Source organism: Apium graveolens, chromosome 11 (genome assembly GCF_009905375.1).
Source record: "Apium graveolens cultivar Ventura chromosome 11, ASM990537v1, whole genome shotgun sequence".
Classification (NCBI taxonomy): Eukaryota; Viridiplantae; Streptophyta; class Magnoliopsida; order Apiales; family Apiaceae; genus Apium; species Apium graveolens.
Genome location: NC_133657.1, coordinates 173184438 through 173212108, shown reverse-complemented (window position 1 = coordinate 173212108; position 27671 = coordinate 173184438). Strand labels below are relative to the sequence as shown.

The following is a 27671-nucleotide window of genomic DNA, read 5'->3' as shown; positions in this document are numbered from 1 at the left end:
GACATGCCATTGCTGCCACTCGGCACAACTTAGCTCCATATTGAAGTTTTGGTAGTTCAAAAACATGTTATATCTGACCATTGTGTTTTTGAAAGAAGAAGTATGAAGATAAGTGTGTGAGAAGAATGATGGAAAGACTGATGTGAAGTGGCTGGTTATATAGGCAAGAGAATGCCAGGAGACGCAAAGAAATTGAATGCTGACAGGTAGAATTAATTCTACCTCTTCTCCCTAGAATTTGAAAAAGAATAACATTCATTGGAAAGAGGAATCATGGTTTAAAATGTACAAGAAACAAGAAACAGTGGACTGTTCAAGGACGAATACCATTAATCCTAATCATAGTGACTATTAATCTTCCACTTCAACATATTCTAGTTCGAACTGAGACTGTTATCAAATTTTATTCACAGATAAGCCAAGTAAAGGATTAGACTGAGAAATCAGAACTTAGACCTATACCAGAACTTAACAGTCATCAGAACATAATTTCTTAACTCGAAAAAGGAATGCCCATCTTAGTAAATCCTCATACAAGTTCTGAGTTATAGACTTCAGAACTTAATCATCAGAACGTGTAACTAGAACTTGTCCTCAGAATTTGTGCAATAATGACACAATGACTGTTTATCTAAAATAACATAGACCACCACAGAAATTTTCATCATTCAGATGGAGTGATTAGTGTGTGCATTAAGCTAAATAACAGACAAAGAGTAAAGTCTGATTCACTTCAGTACATCTTAGAAATAAGGCATAACTAAAATTTTGCTAAAGAGCTGTCATTGTCCTGAAACCTACTGATGAATGAGTTCATGCTTGAGTCCACCTCAACTGTTTTGTGCTAATTTTATGCATCTTTTGAAATTCTATTTTACAGTGGCTTCTCAGTGTAAGTGAGTCACGACTGTTTATCAGAATTTATGCTATTATCAGAGTATTTCTCCAGTAATCATAGAGTGTGAAAAGTCACCAAGAAAATATTTTGCTTTTCTAATGCATATCTACTTAATACCAGCAATGCACTTGGGTCGTCCCTTCCACATTTTTACTCTAGATCTCAAAGGAGTACCTGATTTTATTCTTTGATCTTTTTGCTTTTTCTTTTGATAAGTGAGGTTTATCAGCACTTAGTACATTCAGCAGTTTTACTAGTATCAGAACTTAACAGATGAGTAGCATTATTCTAATTTGTGACTTAGTAATAAGATATACAAAGTAAACTTAACTAAGCTCAATTATCAGAATTTGCTAGTGTCATAGGGTTTCCACTGAAATAATTACTTCTTACATGGAATCATTTGTTTATTGAAGACTACTAGGTCAGTATCTAGCACAGTTATCCTCATAGGATTGAATAGGTACTTGAACAGACATATCACTTATCAGAGTTTAGAAACATATATCAGACAACAGTCAGTACTTAAAGACATTTATCAATTAAGCACAGAATACACAATGAGATTAATTCTGTAAATACTGAGCATAAAGTCTGATAACACAGAACAAGACTAAGCAGATTTAGAGAAAGAACCTGAAACCATTCCAAGTTCATTTACCAATCTTGTAAAAGTAGCTTCACACAGTGGTTTTGTGAAGATATCTGCTAGTTGTTGATCTGTGGGAACAAAATGCAATTCCACTGTACCTTCATCCACATGTTCCCTGATGAAGTGGTACCTGATGCTGATGTGCTTTGTCATTGAGTGTTGAACTGGATTACCTGTCATAGCAATAGCACTTTGATTATCACAGTAAATAGGGATTTTGAAATATGTTAACCCATAATCCAGTAACTGATTCTTCATCCAAAGAATCTGTGCACAACAGCTTCCTGCAGCAATATACTCTGCTTCTGCAGTTGATGTGGAAATTGACTTTTGTTTCTTGCTGTACCAAGAAACCAATCTGCCTCCAAGAAATTGGCAGCTTCCACTTGTGCTTTTCCTGTCAATTTTGCAACCTGCAAAATCTGCATCTGAGTAACCTATTAGTTTAAAATCTGATTCTCTAGGATACCATAATCCCAGAGCAGCTGTTCCTTTAAGATACTTAAAGATTCTTTTTACAGCTGTTAAGTGAGGTTCTCTTGGATCTGCTTGAAATCTTGCACAAAGACAGGTAGCATACATGATATCAGGTCTACTAGCAGTTAGATAGAGTAGAGAGCCAATCATACCTCTGTAGTCAGTAATATCTACTGATTTACCGGTATCCTTATCCAGTTTTGTCGCAGTGGCCATTGGAGTGGATGCACTTGAACAATCTTGCATTCCAAATTTCTTCAGCAAGTTTCTGGTGTACTTGGTTTGACAAATAAAAGTGCCTTCCTCATTCTGCTTGACTTGAAGGCCCAGAAAATAGCTAAGTTCCCCCATCATACTCATCTGATATCTTGACTGCATTAGTTTGGCAAACTTTTTGCAAAGTTTGTCATTTGTAGATCCAAAAATGATATCATCAACATAAATCTGGACCAGAAGTAAGTCCTTTCCATGGTTGAGGTAGAACAGTGTTTTGTCTATTGTCCCTCTGTTGAATCCACTTTCCAGAAGAAACTGAGCTAAAGTCTCATACCATGCTCTAGGAGCTTGCTTAAGTCCATAAAGTGCTTTGTCAAGCCTGTAGACATAATCTGGATGTTTGGTATCTACAAAACCTGGAGGTTGTTCAACATATACCTCCTCCTCCAATTCTCCATTGAGAAAAGCACTTTTCACATCCATTTGAAAGACAGTAAACTTTTTGTGAGCAGCATAAGCCAAGAATATCCTTATGGCTTCTAACCTAGCAACTGGTGCAAATGTTTCATCATAATCAATTCCCTCCTGTTGAGAATATCCTTTTGCAACCAGCCTTGCCTTATTCCTTGTAATTATGCCATCACTGTCAGTTTTGTTTCTGAATACCCACTTTGTACCAACAACAGATCTATTCTTTGGTCTTGGCACTAGGGTCCAGACTTTGTTTCTTTCAAATTCATTCAACTCTTCCTGCATTGCTTGCACCCAATCAGCATCTTGAAGAGCTTCTTCCACTTTCTTTGGCTCAGTCTGAGAGAGAAAAGAATTGTAAAGACATTCATTTGAAGTACCTGTTCTAGTTCTGACACCTGCATCAGGATTTCCAATTATCAAATCAGGTGTATGTGATTTTGTCCACTTCCTTGCAGATGGAAGGTTTTCTCTAGAACTGGATGCTCCCCCAAGATCCATGCTATTTTCATTTTCATTTTCTGATGCTCCCCCTGAAACTATGCTCTCTGAGTTGGATTCTTCAGTATTTAGATTTTCAGCACTATCAGAACTTAGCTTATCAGAACTTGAAGAGCCAGATGTATGTTCTGATGTTTCTTGAGATGTGGTAGGATCTTGAGTATGCTCCCCCTGCATAGGTGCATCTTCCTTTGACGTAGTCTCCACAGTTTCAATAACATCAGAGTTTAATCCATCAGAGTTTACAGTATCAGGACTTAGACTATCAGGATTTTCTGTATCAGAATTTGAGTCTTCATTTTCAAATCTCAGCTGATCATGTTCAATGAAATCTTCAAGACCAGTAATCTTTTTGTCATCAAAAGAGACATTGATAGATTCCATGACCACTTTTGTTCTCAAATTATAGACTCTGAAGGCTTTTGTGGAAAGTGGATATCCAACAAAGATTCCTTCATCAGCTTTTAGATCAAACTTTGATAGCTGTTCAGGATGAGTCTTGAGAACAAAACACTTGCATCCAAATACATGAAAATATTTCAGATTTGGCTTCTTTTTCTTCACCATCTCATATGGTATTTTTCCATGCTTGTTAATGAGTGTTGCATTTTGAGTAAAACAAGCAGTCTGCACAGCTTCAGCCCAGAAATAGGTTGGAAGCTTTGCTTCTTCAAGCATTGTACGTGCAGCTTCAATGAGAGTTCTATTCTTCCTTTCAACAACTCCATTTTGCTGTGGAGTTCCAGGAGCAGAAAATTCCTGCTTTATTCCATGGCTTTTGCAGAACTCTTCCATTATCAAATTCTTGAACTCAGTGCCATTATCACTCCTTAAAACTTTCACAGAATCTTTGACCATTTTATCCAGATGTTTGATATGATCAATCAAGGTTGATGCAGTTTCACTTTTTGTATGCAAGAAATACACCCATGTGTATCTGGTGAACTCATCCACTATGACCAACGCATACTTCTTCTTTGCAATAGACATGACATTTACTGGACCAAATAGATCAACATGTATTAGATGATAAGGCTCAAGAATTGATGATTCAGTCTTGCTCTTGAATGAAGATTTTCTTTGTTTGGCTTTCTGACATGAATCACAAAGACCATCAGGAGCAAATACTGTGTTTGGCAATCCTCTCACAAGATCATTCTTGACCAGTTCATTTATATTGTTGAAATTTAAATGAGAGAGTTTCTTATGCCAATTCCAGCTTTCTTCAATTGATGCTCTACTCATTAGACAGATTGCAGAACCATCAGTACTTGTTGAAAGCTTAGCTTCATAAATGTTACCACGCCTGTATCCTTTAGAACAACTTTGCCTTTAGATTTACTCACAATTTCACAGTGTTCTTCAAAGAAATCAACATGATAACCTCTGTCACAGATTTGACTTATACTCAGTAGGTTGTGTTTAAGTCCTGAGACTAGAGCTACTTGTTTAATTATGACATTTCCAAGATTGATATTGCCATATCCCAATGTTTTTCCAATGTTGCCATCTCCATAAGAAACACTTGGGCCAAGCTTTCTCCACAAAGTCTGATAGCAGGGCCTTATTTCCAGTCATATGTCCTGAACATCCACTGTCCAGAACTAGAATATTTTTCCTGTTGCCCTGCAATCACAAAGACCACTAATTATTAATTTTAAGGACCCAGACTTGCTTGGATCCTTTGGCCTTATTAAGTTTGCTTAACATTTGCAGCGGATTTAGCATCAGAGTTTATGTTAACATTTTTCTTATCAGAACTTACACTATCAGACTTTGAATCAGAATTTACACTAGAAGGAACAATGGAAACTTTCTTCAAAGAAGGTTTTATTTGATAATAATCATAGTACAAACTATGATATTCCTTACAAGTATAAATGGAATGCCATAAACTACCACAATGAAAACAAGGATTTTGTGGTTTGTATCTAACAGACTGACTCTTAACTCCTGATTTTGAAGGTAAGGAGTTAATATTCTTATTCTTCCTGCAAAAAGAAGCCAGATGGTTAGAACTTCCACAGTTATGACATGTTTTCCTAGGAGCATCAGGAACAGGTTTATAATTATTGCTTTTATTCACACCTTCCTTTCCATTCCTATTTTTCCTAGGTGATTTTACCTTGTTTGCATTCTTGACATCTTTCAGCTTATGCTTAAGCTGCTTCTTTGTCATTAAGCCTATGTTCACTTCAGCTGTCTTTCCTTGTTTTAGTTTATCAGAAGTTAATTTCTTTGTAACTTCTGATTTTTCATTTTCAGACTTTACAGTTACAAACTTAACAGGTTTTAACTTTGACTTTTGTTTATCAACAGACTTAATTTCTTCAGTTCCTTTATCTTTCTTATCTTCTCCATAACCTAAGCCCTCTTTCCAGTTTCCACTACTTAGCAAATTTTGAGTTGTTTTGCCAGAGTTAGTCCAAGTCCTGATAATCTCTCTTTCCTTTTCTAACTCAGTTTTTAGAGATTCATTTAATTTTAGCACTTCATTCCTAACATAAAAAGCATCATCTCTATCCTTCTGAGTTTGATGGAACATGACTAACTCTTTTTCTAAGAAATCATTTCTTTTCTTAAATGCAAGATTTTCAGAAGTTAATCTTTCACATGTTAAAGTTTGATCTCTATAGCTAACAAACATGGTTTTAAGATATCTTCTCAACTCATTAATATCATCAGTATGAAAAGCATAAGTAGTCTGAGGTACCTTTGTTTCAGCAGCTTCAGAACTGCTCTCAGCACTTTCTTTATCAGCATTTGCCATCAATGCATAGTTTTCCTCACTTTCAGAGTCTGAGGTGTCTGTCCAGCTTTTCTGCTTTGTGACAAGAGCCTTGCCTTTATCACCCTTTACCTTCTTACAGTCAGGAGATATGTGGCCTTTCTCACCACAGTTATAACATTTAACTATGGTGTAATCTCCTCTGTCAGACTTTCCTCCTCTGCCTTCAGATCTTCTGAAATTCTTCTTATCAGAACTTATGCCTTTCCTGGAAAACTTCTTTCCCTTCCTGAACTTCCTGTATGCAATCTTTGTGATTCCTTTCACTATAAGAGCACACAGCTTCATCATCTCCTCATCAGCATCAGTCTCAGGCAAGCTTTCAGAATCTGAGTCATCATCACTCTCAAAACTTGATGACTCGGTATCAGACTTTATGAAAAGAGCTTTTCCCTTGTCTTTCTTTGAGGAAGCTGCTTTGGGGAATTCTTCTTCAGCCTTAAGAGCAACTGTCCTTGACTTTCCTCCTTTCCTCTTGCTTCTTTGTTCCATCTCCAGCTCATGAGTCTTGAGCATTCCATAGATTTCGTCAAGAGTTGTTTCATCAAGATTGTAGTTGTCTCTTATTGTCGTTGCCTTCAAATCCCAGCATTCAGGAAGAGCTAACAGGAACTTAAGGTTTGGATCTTCAAGATCATACTCTTTATCAACCAATGATAAATCATTCAAAAGTTTGACAAATCTATCATATAAATCATTCAATGACTCATTTTTCTTTGAGTCAAAGTGTTCATACTCTTGAGTGAGTATTGTCTTCCTGTTCTTCTTAATTGTGTCAGTTCCCTGACACCTTGTTTCCAGAGCATCCCATATCTCCTTAGCAGTCTTGCAGTTGATTACCCTGTTTGACATTACATTATCAATGACACTATGCAGTAAGTGTCGTACCTTAGCATCCTTAGCGATTGATGCTATGTCTTCAGCAGTATAATCACTCTCTCCTTTGGTACGGTCTTTGCTGCTTCACCTGCAACTGCAACAGCGAGTTTGGTTGGTTTGTGAGGGCCTTCCTTGATTCTATCAAGGTATTCTGGATCTGTTGCTTCCAGGAACATGGTCATCCTTACCTTCCATATGGGATATTCAGATGGTCTCAGTATGGGAACTCTGATGGTCTCAGTATGGGAACTCTGATGGTCTCATACCGACTCTGAATTTGTGTCTTTGGTGGTTCCTCAGTTTTGGTAGGCTTAGTTGGAGTTTCTGTGTCCGACATGATTGTGTTTGGATCTTTAACTGTATGTATGTTAACAGATAGGCTCTGATACCAATTGTTAGGTCACACACACTGTAGAGGGGGTGAATACAGTGTATAGTACACTCAAATCGAACTTTAAGAACTTAAGTAACATAAAACAAACTTTATTGAAACAATAAACTCTGTTACAGTATGGAACTGTTACCTCTCAGTGATGAACAAATATCACGAGAGCAGCTAGGGTTGCAATGAATAATCTTCTCTAATAATGATAACACTTATAGTGTAAACCCTATATCTGTGTTTATATACTACACAGTTACAAGATAATCGCTAATTGATATGGAATATAATTCTGCTTCCTAAAATATATCAATCAGATATCTTTTCTTCCAAGTATTCCATTCTTCACGGAATTCCTTCTTCATGCATATCTCTTCTTATGTTTATCTTGATCTTCTTTCCTTTAATCAGCTATTGTCCTTATCTGATTGTCCTTCATCACTTAAGTTCTGATATCTATCTTCTGATGATTATCTCCTGATAACATATGTACTGATATCCTTAAGTCCTGACTTCCAGTATAAGTACTGATCAACAGTTAAGTACTGATTTATCCTGTTCAAGTAAGATCTGAAAGCTAAACATAAAACATATTAGCCATGACATTATCAAATATATCTAACAGTCTTTTCGTGACTAGGGGTACTTTTGGCCCTTCTCGGGTATCGGCCCTTCATAGGTGTCGTCCATTCATGGGTATCGCCATTTTATAGTAAAGTGTGGAGCGATCTACACGTTTACAACGACTTATATAGTGTGAGTATACACACTTAAGGCCTTTGCACAAACTAATTGAATAGTGTTTATGTCAGGCCCTTAATCAACTGTAGAGGGGGGGTGAATACAATTAATACAATCAATTCGACAAAGCTTTAACATAATCAACAATTTTTATATGAACTGATAAAAACTTATTACAAACATACTCTCTTGAAAGGATGAACAAATATCCTTGAGAGCTGCTAGGTTATGCGAAAGATATAACAATATCGCAATGCTTATAGCATGAACCTAATCTGTGCTTTATATAGAGCACAACTACACAATGTATAAGGAATCCTATTTTATTAACAACAACGAAACCTATACAATGCTTCTGAGATAAAGTCCTTCACCGCCTTGAGTTCCTGTTTCCTTTTCCCATATCGAAGATCAACTGATGTGACAAATACTAATTACATCATTCGTTGACATCATGATATGAACTTCTGATAGTTTCTGCTTGATATCATCAATTGCTCCTAACAATCTCCCCCAACTTGTTCATTATGGAAATATGGACTAGTTCCAATTGATGATGTCAAAACTATCTAAATGCAGGAATCAAGTATGCATATTTAATCTTACTTAAGTGAATATCAGACTTTACTCTTCTTCCTGAACTGCTTCTTTAACTTGAGCAATGTCAGTGGTTAATTTAGTTCTTAAGCTTAGAAAGCTCCATAAATCTTCCTTCTTTGATGAGCTTGGATGATTTCTTCTTCTTCACATTTTTCTTCAGTATCATAAGCTTGAATTACTGTATAGATTGGATCTATCAGCATTTGAGATTTAGTTTCTTTAGATACTGTTTTCTTCTTTGCAACAACTTTGACTTTAGACATTGAAATCTTTGACTTCTCTCATATCTTCTCTTTTTCTTTAAGCAATCAAGTTACAGTAACTTGTGATCTGAGATCCTCTTCCTGACTGATTTCCTTTATAACTATACCTCTGGTTGGTCTGTTAGAAGGATCATCTTCATAAAGTACTTGAGAAATAATAACAATATCAACATTTACCGTCTTCATGGAATTCTTGAAGTTTTCCTCCATTTGCCTTAGCTGTTCAAGATCAACTCCAAGATTTTCTCTTGCAAATATTCTTCTACTCACCTCAGAGTCAAATAATTGAATCTTTGGATTCTTGTAGATCAGAGTTATCTTTCTTCCTTTAAATTTCAGAGTTTTAAGATATTGACTTGCTTCAATCTCCAGAATACCTTGGTCTTCATCAGCAACAGTTGTGACTTGTGAAGATTTTTACATTTTTGCAGTCACAATCAAATCTTCTACTCTTCTTTTATTCCTCTTACTTACCATCTTATCTAGATTGAAATCTAGTAATTGTTTTTGATGAACCACTAACTCCAACTAGCTCTTCACCTCTTCTCCTTTCACTTTCCTTCTATCCCCCCTTATTACCTCCATCAGGATTTTCATCATCAGTATTATCAATGTCAGCTGCTTGCATTTAAATTTAACAATTTTCTCCCCCTTTTTGGCATTATCACCAAGCAATAGAGAAAGAATCAGCTCCATTGAATTCTGTACTTCTGTAAGTTGATCAGATATTTGAACTTGTTTAGCTTTCAATCTAACTTGACTGGCTTCAATTGTAGTTTGTCGGACAACTATTGGTGCAATTTGTTTCTGAATTTCCTGATGAGTAGTCAGCTTTGAAGCAATCAATGATTTTTTGATCTGATTGATTTGAGTAGTAGTTTCTTCTTGAGCTGTATATAAGGATCTGACAACTAAAGTTGATGAAAGGAATATGTCCTAAGTCCAATCGTGTATTAGGATTTAGGAATAACTTTTATGTAATCTGTTTTGATTTCATTGATATTAATAAAGACTTGTTTTGTTTTTTATTACGGGCTTGATCTATTTAAGTGTTTAAATAAGATATACCATAGTTTAGAGTAAAGCTTTTTATGGATTATGATGAGATCATAATAGTGAGACCTAAAAAGATGATAACTCTAAACTTAAATAGTTCCTGGTCATAGGATTACTAACTGGTAATTAATAATCCGCAGAGATCGGTACATACTATGCTTGCTTCATTATGAAGGATGTCTGTTCTTATAGACATTTGTGTGGTGACACTATAGCTAGTATGTAGGTGCTTATTATGGAATACGTTCACTGAACATGACTCGCACAGCTGAACAACTGATGGAGTTCATTCACGTGTCAGCAGTTGTTCACATAGTGATAGTTGTACAAGTATCCTTAGACTTGAGGTCATCATAGTCATCTTGTGTACACTGAACTATGCTTTGGTTTAGTTCTTAATCTCCAGGGACAATTATTAGGGCTCTTCTGGGTATAGGAATTTGTACACGAAGATAGTGTATGATCAATAAAGGATCTACCCCTTCCAGTGAAGGAAGCGAATGTTCAAGGCTGATCCACTTATGCTAGTTCAGGAATCTCTGGCCAGAGTGAATGAAATTAGAAAGGAGTTTCTAATTTGCATAGAACTACGCATAGTAAATGGTAAGCAAGTGATTGAATTAGATAGGCTTGACACGAGATCCATGCCTTGTATTTAATCGGGACATTATAGGGTAGAAGGAGTTTATTGTACGGTAACTATTCACTGACAGGTTCTTGGTATTCTAAGCAGTGAATTCATATTATCCGGATAGTCGCGATATGTTGAGAAGCATCACTCACGATGTAGAATAAATGTGATTAATTAATTAATCATATTTAATAAATTAGAGAATTTATATAAATAATGATAAAATAGTTTTATTATTATTTATTTCTACTACCGGCTTAATATTGAACCTACAGGGTCACACCATAAAAAGAGAATGATTTAATGGTGGAGAAATTAATTAATAATGGCTAATAATTATTTATTTGTGAAATAAATAATTAATTGGCAAATTTAATAATTGATTAAATGAGATTTAATTGATTATAAATTAATTAAGAAAAGTTCTTAATATTATTAATTAAAGGATTTAATTTTTGGAAATTAAATCAAGAGAGACAATTATTTCTAAAGTGTTTAGAAAAAGGATTAATGATTAAAAGGTGTTTTAATTATTCATGAGAATAATAAATGGGATAATAATAATAATATTTATGGAAAAATTTTAGCTGAAAATTTTGCCTATAAATACACTATTATAGACCCTATTTTATTCGAACCCACATCAAACCCGAAAACCCAAAAAGTTTGGAAAACCCAATTCTCTCCACCTCCTTCTTCCTCCTTAACATCGTTTTCTTGGTGGATACCGGTGGAGTGCTTCACACTTGAGGAGCAACTGCTAAGGATCTCTGATCGTTGTCTTCGAATTATTTTGAAAGGTTAGATTCGATCCCTCGAATTTTTATTCACGATTTATATGCTTTTATTTGGATTTTGTATGTGTAAAAGTGTTTTGCCACGCCCCGCTGCGTTTAAAAATCCAACAGTTGATTCTTTCAGATGATTGAGCATATTAGGATTTGTAATCTTCTGTTCTGCTGTTTCCAGATGTGGAACAACTTGTGTTCTGGAAATAGGATATGTATCATCTTTCCAATAAGCATTCCATAGACTATCAAAATAATCCTGCTTCTTCTTAGCATCTAACTCTTTCATTTTCTGTTGTCTCACATGCATAGGCATATCTTCAGGGAATAAAAGATCATCCTCAGGATCTATAATAGCATTAGAAACATTAGTTTCTTCACCATCATTAGATTCTTCAATAGCAACCAGATTTTGCACTAATTGCTGAACTTCATCACCAGCTGCAACATGTAAAATAAAATTAGAAATTGGTGCAGTATATGATCCAGTAGCTTCAGAAGCTTCCACACCATCAGCAGTTAACTCCACATCTTCAAGTATTGTAGATAAGTGAATTGGAGCTTCGAGATTAACTTCCAGAACCTCAGTTCCTGTAACATGCTATGGTGATTCTGAAATGGATGAAACTTTATGAATGGACTGTTGTACTACTACATCTTCAACAACAATATAGATTTTCTCAGGTGATGGTAAAGTAGAGTAAATGGACTATTTTTTTAACAAAAAAAAGGATTGTTTCATGTGGTGAAATAGTAAAATGTATGGACTGTAAGAAAGTATCAGTACTTAGACTTTTAGGGAGATTAATAGCCCTTGGTACATCAGAGTTTTCTTGAGATTCAATAGATTGTTGTTCAAAATCCGTTTCTTTAGTACTCTGAGCACCTGCAAATATATAGCAGTTAAAACTTAATCTCTCTATTCTTTTAAAGTAGTTTCACTACTCCTCACACCACACATCTCATGACTTTTAATAGTCAGAGCTTCCTCACAAGGATTACTAAATCCTATCTCTCATCTACCTCTCCTTTTGCCAGGAAGGATCCTGCCCCTCTTAAATTCTATTTTTCTCTCAATCTTTTCACATATCTCACAGAAAAAGGCTCAGAAAGATTGTCCTACAGAAATAAGAGGTGGCTAAAGAAGGTTGATCTGTGGTCATACAACTAGAGATAGTCCTTAAATAAGGTCTAGAAGTAATCATACCAACAAGGTTTATATCATGAAAAATAATTGCTGAAAAGACTGAATCAGTATTTAGAATAAATGCTGATAAAGTAATAACAATATTTATCCCTTGTGAATACTTAATTAAGCTCACAGTTGATACTGTGGTTATGACAGTTGTTGTTCATCAATAATGAGAACTTCCATTTGAATTGGAGAGGATTTGATCAGGTTACTGTCATGTACCATGATCTCAAACCTTGTTCTTCTTGCAAAGAACTAACACTTGAATGTGTTTATTGAAAGCTATCATAGAGTCTTCTGTAAAAACTGATGAAACCTTTGTGTCTCTGTTAGTATCATTAAGATCTACCTCATCAAGTAGTCTCTAACCAACTAAATGTTGTTTCTGAGTGGTAAGCATAATTCAAGAATTTATGTCACTTGATTTTTGGCAACATTTGAGAAAAGGATTCAAGTGTTTCAATTTTGAGAAGAAATTTAAGATATAAGATGTGTAATGTTAATAAATGAGTGTGAACAACTTTCTTGATGAGAAAAAGAAAGTTTCAAAGAATTTGGATAGAGTGCAACACTCAAAGATTATAATTCTTGTGAACTTATAATTAAATCTTTCATAAATTCCTTCTTTAACAACATTTACTTCCTGTAGTGCGCTTAATCTGTACTGAAGTGACCACATGAACTTATACAGAGATTAGTTTATTCACATGCACTATTAAAAACATCTAAAGTTAAGCATGCAGTACTGATTTAGATATTAACAGATAAAAGCATTCAAGAACACACAAGATAGTAAGCAATTATTCACTTAAAAGAATCAAAGAAGCTTAAAGATTTTCATTAATTATGAAAAAGATGAATACAAAGTAGAATCATAAGATAGTCCTAACGCAAGCTAGAAACTATTCCTAGAAACTATCCCATCTTCAACTTCTTCAGAGCTTCTTGCTTCTTCGTGGCTCGACGATGATAAATTCCCGAGATAGTCTTTGCAAGAGAAATAATGTTCTCTTGTAACTCAAGAGCTTCAAGTCTCTGCCGTTCAGCCTCTTTGCCTAAGCGCTCATCCTCAAGAGTAATTTCTAACTGAAACAACTGGAGATCCAGTCGTTGGTCACTTGAAAACTCCTCATAGACTGATGATGGAACATCATGAGGACTAAAGATTTGATCGTTAATCTTGACTCTACATCCCCATGGGTCATAATAGACACGACCTTTATCGAGCTTGAAGGCAGGATAGTAAGTTCCAGCAATAGTACGAGTGCAAAACAGACGTTGAGCCATGAACATCTGAGAAGATGAGGAGTTGTGTTCACGGAGACTTAAAATTTGAGTGATTTGAAGTGAAAAGACAGTGAGAAGTTTTGAGAGTGGAGGGTTGTATTTATAGTAGAGAGGTTTAGAAGCTGAAGGGACTCTTTGATTAACCATGTAATAATTAACTATAATGCAAATACACGATTACGCGTATCTAGGCAGGCAAACAAAAAGTAATCTCTCTCTTCAGATTCCTATTCCGAATGTAAATACTCAAGTATTACTAGATACTTGCATCAGTAACTAACCCATTTAAGCAATTAAAAGATATTCCATTAACTCACTGATTAATTAAAAATACTGCATAATCATCTATTCCGAATAAATTCAAAATAATCAGTGAAGTATAACCGTCAATCACGTTTTGACCATTATCAGTATTTTAATTATGACTATCAAGATTAATTAGTCAAAACTGGGTTGATCAATATCAGAATTTATCAACTACTGACAGAACCTATTAGTCAAAACAAGTTAACTAATAACAGAGCATGTACGCAAAATCAGTAGTTCAACATGCAATTTTCACATAAGATCATTTAGCACAATTTGCATGTTATCATGGCATCAACATTTAGCACAATAATCAGTATCTAACAAGTATCGACATATAATAAGATACCATGCTTCAAAAATATCAGCAATCTTAATTATCAGAGTTTGAGAATTGTCCTGATATCATTCCCAATTCATTCACCAATCTTGTAGAAGTAGTTTCACAGAGAGGCTTGGTGAATATATCTGCTACTTGCTGATCTGTTGGAACAAAAACCAATTCCACTGCACCTGCTTCCACATCTTCCCTTATAAAATGGTACCTGATACTGATGTGTTTAGTCATTGAATGCTGCATTGGATTTCCTATCATTGCAATAGCACTTTGATTATCATAATAAATAGGAACAGAAGAATAGTCTAACCCATAATCCAGTCTGATTCTTCATCCATAGAATTTGAGCACAACAGCTTCCTGCAGCAATGTATTCTGCTTCTGCAGTTGATGTGGAAATTGACTTTTGTTTCTTGTTATACCAAGAAACCAATCTGCCACCAAGAAATTGGCAGCTTACAGAAGTGCTTTTCCTGTCTATTTTGCATCCTGCAAAATCAGAATCTGAATATCCAATTAGCTTAAAATCTGAATCTCTAGGATACCATAATTCCAGATTCATGGTGCCTTTGAGATACTTAAAAATTCTTTTCACAACTAACAGATGAGGTTCTCTAGGATCAGCTTGGAACCTTGCACAGAGATATATAATATATATGATATCAGGTCTACTAGCAGTCAGATATATGAGTGATCCAATCATACCTCTATAGTTAGTTATATGTACTGAAGAACCAGTATTTAAATCTAACTTGGTTGTAGTGGCCATGGGAGTTGATGCAGTTGAGCAGTCTTGTATTCCAAACCTTTTGAGTAGATTCCTGGTGTATTTGGATTGATTTATGAAGATTCCTTCACCAGTCTGTTTAACTTGTAACCCCAGAAAATAACTCAGTTCTCTCATCATATTCATTTGATACCTGGACTGCATTAACTTTGCAAATCTCTCACAGAGTTTATCATTTATAGATCCAAAAATGATATCATCAACATATATCTGTACTAATAACAAGTCCTTACCATGGTATTTATAAAAGAGAGTTTTATCAATTGTACCTCTTGTGAAACCACTCTCTAGCATAAATAGAGCAAGTGTTTCATACCAGGCCCCTGGAGATTGCTTCAGTCCATAGAGTGCTTTATCCAGTAAGTAGACATGATCTGGATACTTTGGATCAATGAACCCTGGAGGCTGTTCAACATAAACTTTCTCTTCGAGTTCTCCATTTAAGAATGCATTCTTCACATCCATTTGGAACACCTTAAACTTCTTGTGAGCAACATAGGCAAGAAAGATTCTAATTGCCTCATTCCTTGCAACCGGAGAAAATGTCTCATCATAATCAATGCAAACTTGTTGTGAGTAACCTTTTGCAACCAGTCTTGCTTTATTCCTTGTAATAATTCCCTCACTTTCAGTTTTATTTCTGAACACCCGCTTTGTGCCTACTACAGATTTGTTTTTTGGTCTTGGCACAGGAGCCTAGACTTTATTCCTTTCAAATTCATTGAGCTCCTCTTGCATTGATGTAACCCAGTCAACATCTTATAGAGCTTCTTCAACCTTCTTGGGTTCAGTTTGAGATAGAAAAGAATGGTAGAGACATTAATTCTGAGTGGCTTTTCTTGTTCTTACACCACTGTCAGGGTTTCCAATGATTAAGTCAGGTGTGTGTGACTTAGACCATTTTCTTGTAGATGGAAGTTGACTACTTGAAGACGGACCTCCCCTTGATCCATGAACTCTCTGCTATTTCTTTGATTAGTACAACTATTATTTCCTGATGCTCCCCCTGAATCAGTGTTCCTATTGTTATCAGTATTTGACTCATCAGAGTTTGAGGAATATGATTCTGATAATCTTTCTACTGATGTTTCTTGAGTTGAATCACTTGTAGTAGTCTTTGGATTTGAGTCATGTTGCTCCCCCTCAACATGTGCTTCAGTGTTAGAAGAATTTCTACTGTTATGTGGAGCATCAGAGCTTTGAGTGATATCAGGATTTACTATACCAGGATAGGATTTAAAAGTTGAGCATAAGGTACTTCATTTTCAAATCTCATTTTGTCATGGTCATCTGCATCTTCTAGACCTGTTATCTTCTTGTCATCAAAAGATACATGTATAGATTCCATGACCGTTCTTGTTCTCAGATTATAAACTCTGAAGGCTTTTGTGGACAATGGATATCCCACAAAAATGCCTTCATCAGCTTTTAGATCAAAATTGGTCAGCTACTCTGTATGAGTTTTAAAAACAAAACACTTACAACCAAAAATATGAAGGTACTTCATATTTGGCTTCTTTCCCTTCACCATCTCAAATGGTGTTTTTCCATGCCTGTTGATCAATGTTGCATTTTGTGTAAAGCAAGCAGTTTGCACAACCTCAGCCCATAAGTAGGTAGGCAATCTTGCTTCTTCTAGTATGGTGCTTGCAGCTTCTACGAGAGTTCTATTCTTTCTTTCAACAACTCCATTTTGTCGTGGAGTTCCAGGAGCAGAAAACTCTTATTCTATCCCCTTGAGTTTTGTTGAATGGCATTTATGACACTTTATAATGCTCAATTAAGCTTTGAATTGGTGTATTTGTACTCAAGTTATTGGTGTTTTAATGTGTTTTCTAGTGTTTTTGCATTTCAGGCATTAATCTGAGAATCAGGTGAATTAGCATTGATTTGATGCTAATATGGTGTTAGGATGGTGTCCAAGGAATAAAGCTCGCGAAGACCGACTCAAATCTGCAAGAAAAAGAAGAAAGATGATTTTTGGCAGAAGCCCAGCACGCCCGTGCTGATCAAGCGCGCGGACGCGCCCAAACTACAAAGAGCCAGCGCGCCCGCGCTGATCAAGCACGCGGCCGCGCCAGGTCGGGTTTCAAGAATCCTGTTTTGAATAGAAGACTGATTTCTGGACTTCTCTGCTGATCAGGGCTGCTATATAATCATAACTTTAGGTCATTTTTTAGCTGATATCATAAGGAGAGCTGTAAGAAGACTGTGTTAGCACGATTCAACGAAGAAGATCTTGTTTTTACTTGTGAATCTTTATTCTAAGTTGTAACTTGGATGCTAGTTTTCTTATTTGTGAACCTTACTCTTGTTTCGTACTTGGTTTTATTTATTAATCGTTATAAAGACTACGTTTATTATACCATGTTTTAATCGGAACCCACTTTGATGATGAGTCCGATTATTGGATAATCGTTATCGTGGGGTTCTAGCGGATTTATTTATGGATTTCTTTAGTTGATTTGTTTTGATACCTTAGTGTGTGGTGATTATATGATAACCTAGTATTGGTTGCGCTTATTCGTCTTATGAGCGTCGCGAACTTATAAGATAGTGTGTTAATTCTTAATGAAGCGAAAATGAATTTAAGGATTTAGAACTTGCCATGCTAGCATAGGTTCATGTATTGTTATGCATGATTCGTGGGTAATTATAACCATCTTACTTACCCTATGTAATCAAGATAGATAACTTGTGCTTAAACCGTTATGTTGTCAAATTCTATAGACATATAGGGTCTCAATAAAATTGGTGTCTATTTAGCTTCTATCTCTTTTGTGGATGTCTGGTAGTATGGTATTCATGCAACGAAAGTTGGCATCTATCAGTTTCGTGTTATCTGATTAGTGTCATCACCATTACATGCAAAGATTAAGAACGACGACACTATTGAATGAAATACTTAATGAAGTTAGAATCCCATGTTTGTCATATATATTAATTCAATCAATATTATTCTCTTAGTTAATGCTATTTAGTATAATCTCTTAATTTAATCAAAACCCAATTTGTTATTTGTCTTAGCATTGAGTGATAATCATACAGTTTTTATAGGTGCATAAATTGAACTAAACCTGAACCAGTCCCTGTGGGAATGAACTAGAATTAATTCTATATTACTTGCGAACGCGTATACTTGCGTGTATTATTAGCGCGTGTTTAGCGACTAACAAGTTTTTGGCGCCGCTGCCGGGGACTGCAGTGTTAATTTTTAGTTTATGTGTTTTTCATCAGTGGTCGTTAAAGTTCATTGACTCGGACATTGTTACTTATCTGTTCTCTTGTCTTATTTCAGGTACTCTAGCGAGCGTGTATGCATACGCGTTCTCGGTCTCGTAAGATAAATATGGATCAAGCCGAGGAAGAAGCTGTAATGGTTCGGAGGGAAGTTTTTGAAGAAGAAGAGAAGGTAGAAGAAGAAAAGAAAGTCGAAGAACCAGTTTTAGTAGTGATGTGTAACACCCCCAAATCCGGGGTCGGGGATCCGGGTTGTCACGAGTTCCATTTCCCTTAATAACACCCAATCTTAATAATTACTCAACTACTCTGTACTGTGACCCCACAATAAACACACACACCACACGTTATAGTCTAAGAGATGAACATCCAAAAATAACCACAAATCATTTTATTCCACAATTATCTGCCAATACACCTTAAAAGGTTTTCTGAATAAATTTACATTTCTTTGCCATTATTACAATTCATAAATATACATAAATCTGGTACATCAGAAGTTGAAAGCCTAGCCTATTGGTAGTTCCTACCTCAGCTACGGCGACATCAATGCTTCTAGTAAACTGCGAAACGTCTCCCAATCGCTTGTGAATCGGGAGCTTGGTCCTGTTCATCTTTTCTATCTGTTGTTGTGTGATGAAAGAAGAAAGCAAGGGTGAGCAGCAAGCCCACCAAAATAATATGTATAATGATTAATAGTATATGAGCCTTCTCATAGTACTCATGAAAGTCTTGGTCAAAAGAAATGAACCAAGTTTGATATCTTAATGCGATGAAGTCGCAAAATATTTAGTATATATACATATATACTTTTCAAAATATTGGAAGTCCTCTTCCATGCATAATACACACAGAGTTCCAGTGTATAACTGTATAAAAAAATATCGTTGCAAGGTGATCTCATATATCTAACCTTGTCTCAACATTTTTCTGAAAATCTTTGTCATTCATAAGACAATTATTAACTAGATATAAGTTTAAAAGAGGAAGTTACCAAATACTTCACTACACTTATATCATTTATAAAGCTACTTGAACTACCATTATTCAAATTATAATGAGCTTTCAACAGTCCATCACATTGATGAGACTGCAAGACAAGATTTGAATAGATTAAATCTTTAAAATATTATTAAAGGAAATGAAGTTATGATATACTTCATTAAGTTCTGATATATATATATATATCCACATATACATCTTCCTTTATACATTTCCTGAAAACCTCTGTCATGTTAAGTATGAACAGGGTTTGAAACATCCAATAAATTTGGAAAGGAAAAGAATTTTGGCATAAACCAGATATCTTGCTGATCAGGCAAAGATACCCATAAGTAACCTTTTCTACTAGTAGATGGACGAATTCCCCACTGGTCATCACCCTGGTCATAATAGGACCTTATGCTGGACTGCCACTCAGCCACTTATGCATTTGATGGACTCCCACTGAACCACTTACACACACTATCATGGACGCCCACTGAGCCCATGTTGCTTATGCCGACTCAATAGATGGACTTACTTCCCGAACGTTGGGTAAGTAATCAATTCATTTACCAAAACTGCAACCTTGTTGCGAATATAAAATACACCACAGAGCCGGATCCCTCAGGTTTTGAGCGAGTATTTAAATCCCCTTAAAAAGGAAGATCTTAAATATAAAAATGAGTTTTGGGATCCGCTCTAACTTTTAAAAATCATTTTGAAGACTCGAAAACACTTTGAAGAGTGTTTGGAGTAAAGCTGATTTAATGAAGTAAATCAGTCCCCAGTATATTTAGAAAATGTCTGAATATTATTATTTAAATAATATTCCCATAAAGAATAATCTTTATAAAATAATTGAAGTAGAAGTATTAAAACTTATACTTGAAACGAGTATTAAATAACCAAAGATATACTTATACGAAAGTACTATCTTTATTTGAATAATAAAAAATAAGTTCGATTATCGACACTTATTCTTTAATACAATAAAGAATATTAATAAGTAATAAGCGGAGTCATAATACCTCGAATGAATATTATAAATAATATTCATAAAATAAAGGAGTCATACATCCTCAAATGAATATCCAAGTAATATCCAATAATAATATAAAAGAGTCATAAGTCCTCGAATAATATTAGAAATAATATTCAATAAATAATATAAAGAGTCATAAGCCCTCGAATAATATTCGAAATAATATTCAATAAATAATATAAAGAGTCATAAGCCCTTGAATGAATATTCAAATAATATTCATAAAATAAAATAAAATTATCGAATAAACCTTATTCGAATAATAGTTTTGAAAACTATGACCATATATATATATAAATATATATATATATATATATATATATATATATACGGAATCTACTCGGGATCCTCGACTCCCGGTTTTAGAAAATGTTTTCACCTTTTATCCCCTATACTAAGGGTATACGCCACTACTTGCTTATTTCTAGCATAGGTATTATGCAACTATAAGTATTGAAATCAACAGATAGATAACCAGATTACGAAACAGACATGCATATATACCATATCAGCATACTCCAATATATCGCAAAATTTGCTAATAACAATTATGCACTATCACAAGATAATGCATATACATATATTTACATCACAACAACAGTATATCGGGTAGAAAACTTGCCTGAGCGACTTGGGGTGATAAAAGGCTCGGGACGAGTCTGGTAACCTATAAACAACAAGTTGGAATTAAACCAAAGTCACTTGTAAATCTATTCTTTAACTAACTTAGACTCTAACGCTTGTTTTGCGCTTACTGATTTGCTTAAGTCACCCGGGTACCCTCGGCTCCACCATTTTTAATAATTTAACCTTTACGAGTTTTAAGGCGATTCCTTCGCGAGTGTCTTACCAGCTGCCTAACACACTTACCATAAATGTTTCATACATTAATTAACCCTTTTTGGTCTTTAACCTATGTTTCAAAGTAAGGCAAGGGGAAAAGTTTCGTTCGCGAAATGCCGTTATTTGAAACGGTCGTTTCTCCTAAATCGTGCATCGGAATCGAACGAACTACATATCAAAACGAAGCTCGTAACATGAGCTATCTAAACATGGCAATGGTCATAATCTAGCAGGGGGTTCTCGGGTCCTAATGTTATGCACAAAAACAGTCTAAAGAAAATCGGACGTTACGACGACTATGTTTACGCGATTTCCCAATTTAAAACCATTCAAACCCAACCCAATTCAACCTCAAATCCAACATACAACCAACATCCATCCTTATCACATCATAACAACCCCAGCCAATTCAATTTTAACATTCATACTTATGCCTAAGCTTGAATTTAACTATACTACATTCTTTTAACCAAAACAACAAGATTTACCAATCCGATTCAATACCATTTCAATCCCAAACTCTAAATCACAAACATCAAGCTACAATATCACCCTACTACTCAAAATCATCTTATAATACATAGGAATCTAGGGTTTGGAGATGATATACCTTCCTTGAAGTGGTGGGAGGAGCTAGGAAGCCTTAAGAAGCTTTGAGAAGTCTTAGGAATGCTTGGATCTTCAAGGAAAACAAGAAAAATTTCAAGTTAAAAACTTGAAAACACTATTCATTGTCTTCTTCTTTGATTAAATGAAGAAGATTGAGAAGGAATTGATGGCTTAAACTCATGATATAGCCCTAACTAAGCATAAGGATGATTAGGGAATTATCTTACCAATTTAGGAGGCTTGGATCTTGAGTTTTGAAATTCCTTGCCTTTGGAATAGTAAAAAGCCGAGAGCATGAAGAACAATGCCTTGGTTTCTTTTTGATTTTGATGAAAAATGATTTGCTTGGCTTGGTTGGTTTGATTTTTGTGTTTGTTTTAGTAAATTACCTAGTTGCCCTTGATTTTGTGTGGTTAAAAAGCCACCACATCTCCTTCCTTCCCATGTCATGCTTGTGTCATCCTCCCCTCCTTGTCCTCTTCTCATTGGTTGGGTGACATCATCCTCTCTAATCCCTTTGATTAACTTCCTAATTGTTTTCCTAATGACCGCTGATCTGTTATACGGTTCGCTTAACTTTCGTTTTCGTTTATCGTTTGAAGGATCATACCCGGGATCTTATTACTTAGGTTCCCTTAACCTCTCTAAATACATTATTTTCCTTTTTATGATCCTCTCTTATAATCCTTTAATTTAAATCCTTCGTATCCTGTTACCTTATACTCAATTCTCTCCGTATCTAGTGTATTTCCGGGAAAAATCAAAGTGTTCGGAAATTGGATTCTGACGATCTTTACATACACTCATATATCACATAGAGTACTGATAAAATCTCAGAATATCCATAACAGAACCCCTACATAGTGTGGCATGAAAAGTTTCCTCATTCAGCAAAAACACTATTTATAAGGGTTTCAAAATTTCCCAAAAATTGGGGTTATTACAGTCTCCCCTCCTTAAAAGGATTCCGTCCCGGAATCAAATTGAAAATAAATAGGGATACTCTCTTAGCATTGCACTTTCTAACTCTCGAGTAAATTTTCCCACATTGTGGTCCTACCACCAAACTCCGCCTAGTTTGATAACCCTTCTCCTAAGTACTTATTCCTTTTCACTCTATAACCCTTCCTGGTTGCTCCATATAGGTTACGTCTGGTTGCATGTCTATGCGCTCATATGCCCCTAATTATCTGGCATCCGAATTACACTTCCTTAACATTGATACGTGAAACACGTTATGACTTGCTACATGTTCTGGGGTAAGGCTAGCTCATATGCTAACTTCCCAATACTTCTTAATATATCCAAGGGTCCAACAATTGGTGGACTTAGCTTTCCTTTCTTTCCGAATCTCATTAACCCCTTCCAAGGGAATACCTATAACAACACTAGGTCCCCTACTTCCCATACCTTGTCCTTTCGTGTCAAATCAACATACTTTTTATGTCCATCTTGGGCTACTACCAGCCGTCCTCTGATTAGATCTATTATATCCTTGGTCCTTTGTGTAACACCCCCAGATCCGGGGTCGGGGATCCGGGTCGTCACGGTCTTTCTTTCCACAATATCACTTCACTTAATTAATAATAAATAACCTTATGCTGTGACCCCACACTAACACACACCACAACCCGTTATAGTCTCAGAGATGAAATTTAAATAAGTACAAGTCTTTGAATCCACAATTTAAAAGTTATTACAACCCAAAATGATTATTTGATAAATTTACAGTTAATTGCCATTATCTGCCACAAGTTATAATTATACATAATTGATTCTCAAAAGTAGATGGTCTGATCTACAATAGATCTACCTCTGCAGCTATAGCAACTACAACATCAACGGGAAGACGCGGGACGCTTCCCACGCGCTTGCGCTGGGTCTGCTGGAGTCTGGCCATCTTTCCTAACTGTTGTTGTGTGATGAAGAAATAAAGCAAGGGTGAGCAGCAAGCCCACCAAAATAATATGTATAATGATTTACAATATATGAGCCTACTCATAATACTCATGAAAGTCTTGGTCAAAAGAAATGAACCAAGTTTGATATCTTAATGCAATGAAGTCACAAAATATTCAGTATATATATACATATATACTTTTCAAAATATTCCATGCATAAAACACACAGAGTTCCAGTGTATAACTGTATAAAAATACCGTTGCAAGGTGATCTCATATATCTAACCTTGTCTCAACGTTTTTCTGAAAATCTTTGTCATGCATAAGATAATCATTTACTAGATATAAGTTTAAAAAAATGAAGTTACAAGATACTCCAATATACTTTATATCCAAATACTACTTGAACTACCACCGTTCAAGTTATAATCAGTTTCAAAGTTCATCACCCAGATGAGACTACAAGATAAGACTTGAATAGATTCAATCTTTGAAATATCATTATAAATAATGAAGTTACGAGATACTTCATTAAGTCCTGATATATATCCATATATATATATATATATCTCATACATTTCCTGAAAATCTCTGTCATGTAAAGTATGAACAGAGTTATAATATCCAATGAATTTTGGAAAGGAAAATAATTTTGGCATAAACCAGATATCTTGCTGATCAGGCAAAGATACCAATAAGTAACCTTTTCTACTAGTAGATGGATGAATCCCCCACCGGTCATCACCCTGGCCACATAAGGACCTTGTGCTGGACCGCCACCCGGCCTCTTACGCGTTGATGGACTGCCACCCAGCCACTTACACTTTGATAGACCGTACCCCGGCCTGTCGCTTATGCCGACTCAATTAGATGGGCTTACTTCCCGAACATTGGGCAAGTAATCAATTCATTTATCAAAACAACAACCTTGTTGCGAATATAAAATACACCACAGAGCCGGATTCCCCAGGTTTTGAGCGAGTATTTAAATCCCCTTAAAAGTAAGATCTTAAATATAAAAATGAGTTTTGGAATCCGCTCTAACTTTTAAAAATCATTTTGAAGACTCGAAAACACTTTATAGAGTGTTTGGAGTAAAGCTGATTTAATGAAGTAAATCAGTCCCCAGAATATTTAGAAAATGACTGAATATTATTAATTAAATAATATTCCCATAAAGATTAATCTTTATAAAATAATTGAAGTAGAAGTATTAAAACTTATACTTGAAACGAGTATTAAATAACCAAAGATATACTTATATGAAAGTATTATCTTTATTTGAATAATCGAAAATAAGTTTGATTATTGACACCTTATTCTTTAATAAAATAAAGAATATATTGCAGTAATAAGCGGAGTCATAATACCTCGAATGAATATTATAAATAATATTCATAAAATAAAGGAGTCATACATCCTCAAATGAATATCCAAGTAATATCCAATAATAATATAAAAGAGTCATAAGCCCTCGAATGAATATTCAAAATAATATTCAATAATAAAATAAAGGAGTCATAAGTCCTCAGATGAATATTCGAAATAATATTCAATAATAAAATAAAGGAGTCATAAGTCCTCGGATGAATATTCGAAATAATATTCAATAATAAAATAAAGTTAAAGTTATCGAATAAACCTTATTCGATTAATAGTTTTGAAAACTATGACCATATATATATATAAGTATATATATATATATATTTATATCCATATATACAAAATCTACTCGGGATCCTCGACTCCCGGTTTTAGAAAATATTTTCACCTTTGGGTCCCTGTACTAAGGGTATATGCAAATTACCGCTATCCTCTATCATAGGTATTATCAACTGAATCAACAGATATATATGGAAAGAATACGAAACAGGCATGCATATATATATACCATAGCAGCATGCTTCAATATATTGCAATATTTGCTAATTAACCAACATGCATCTATCGCAAGATAATGCATATACATATATACATCACAACAACAGTTATAACGGGTAGAAAACTTGCCTGAGCGACTTGGGGTGATAAAAGGCTCGGGACGAGTCTGGTAACCTATAAACAACAAGTAAGTTGGAATTAAACCAAAATCACTTGTAAATCTATACTTTAACTAACTTAGACTCTAACGCTTGTTTTGCGCTCACTGATTCGCTTAAGTCACTCGGGTACCCTCGGCTCCACCATTTTTAATAATTTAACCTTTACGAGTTTTAAAGCGATTCCTTCGCGAGTGTCTTACCAACTGCCTAACACACTTACCATAAATGTTTCATACATTAATTAACCCTTTTTGGTCTTTAACCTATGTTTCAAAGTAAGGCGAGGGAAAAAAGTTTCGTTCGCGAAACGCCGTTACTTGAAACGGTCGTTTCTCCTAAATCGTGCATCGGAATCGAACGAACTACATATCAAAACGAAGCTCGTAACATGAGCTATCTAATCATGGCAGTGGTCATAATCTAGCAGGGGGTTCTCGGGTCCTAATGTTATGCACAAAAACAGTCTAAAGAAAATCGGACGTTACGACGGCTATGTTTACGCGATTTCCAATATTTTAAACCATTCAAAACCCATTCCAAATCAACCTCAAATCCAACATACAACCAACATCCATCCTCATCACATCTTAACAACCCCAACCAATTCAATTTAATCATTCATACTTATGCCTAAGCTTAACTTTAATCATACTTAAGTTCTTTTAATCAAAACAACAACATTTACCAATCCAACAACATCCCAAAACTCACTAATCTCTACATACACAATCATCAAGCCTCTCATGAACTAAAATACTCATATTATGCTCTTAACATTCAATAACAAAGCTTGGTTAAGAGATTATACCTTCCTTGAAGCTTTTTAACACAACACAAGAGCTTTGAATGCCTAAAGAACCTTGATCCTTGCTTGTATCACCTTAATCTTTCATAAAAATTCAAGAAAACTAAAGTTATTTCTTGAAGGTTACTATTCACCATCTTCTTCCTTGATTTATAGAAAAAGATTGGCTTGGAATTAGAAGCTTAAACTTATAGGAAGTATGTAACTATCCATGGGGAAGCTTAGATAATTACCTTGCTAAATAGTAAGTGGTGGAGCTTGGATCTTCAAATTTTAAGAAAGAAGCCGAGAGTTAGCTTGGGAAGAAAGAGGTTTTTGTGTTTTGTTTGATGAAAATGAAATGATTTGCTTGGTTGGTTGATTTTTTGTGTTGTTTTTGGTTAATGACTTAATTAACCTTGATTTTGTGTGGTTATAATTCAACCACACTTCCTTCCCTTCTATGTCATGCCTACATCACTTTGTGATGTCATCACCCCTCCTTTGTCCTCTTTCTATTGGTTGGATGACATCACCCCCACTAATCCCTTTGATTAGCTTTTAATTGTTTGCCTAATGACCGCTGATCTGTTATACGGTTCGCTTAACTTTCATTTTCGTTTATCGTTCGAGGGATCATACCCGGGATCTTATTACTTAGGTTCCCTTAACCTTTCTCAATACATTAAATTCCTTTTTATGATCCTCTATTATAATCCTTTAATTTAAATCCTTTTTATCCTGTTACCTTATACTCAATTCTCTCCGTATCTTGTGGATTTCCGGGAAAAATCAAAGTGTTCGGAATTGGATTCTGACGATCTTTACATACACTTATATACCACATAGAGTACTAATAATATCCCATAAGATCAATAACAGAACCCCTACATAGCGTGGCATGAAAAGTTTTCTCGTTCAGCAAAAACACTATTCATAAGGGTTTCAAAATTTCTCAAAAATTGGGGTTATTA

At 35.1% G+C, this 27671-nt stretch overlaps 1 long non-coding RNA gene across 1 annotated transcript in view; it reads right to left on the bottom strand.

The window, feature by feature from the left end:
• Positions 1–27043, bottom strand: part of LOC141697224 (uncharacterized) — a 269642-nt gene extending 242599 nt beyond the window's left edge. The window contains exons 1-2 of the long non-coding RNA XR_012564653.1: positions 26952–27043; positions 26722–26799 (exon numbers count right to left, since the gene is read on the bottom strand). This is a non-coding gene — a long non-coding RNA (uncharacterized LOC141697224). The remainder of the gene's footprint in view (positions 1–26721; positions 26800–26951) is intronic.
• Between the last annotated feature and the right edge of the window lie 628 nt (positions 27044–27671).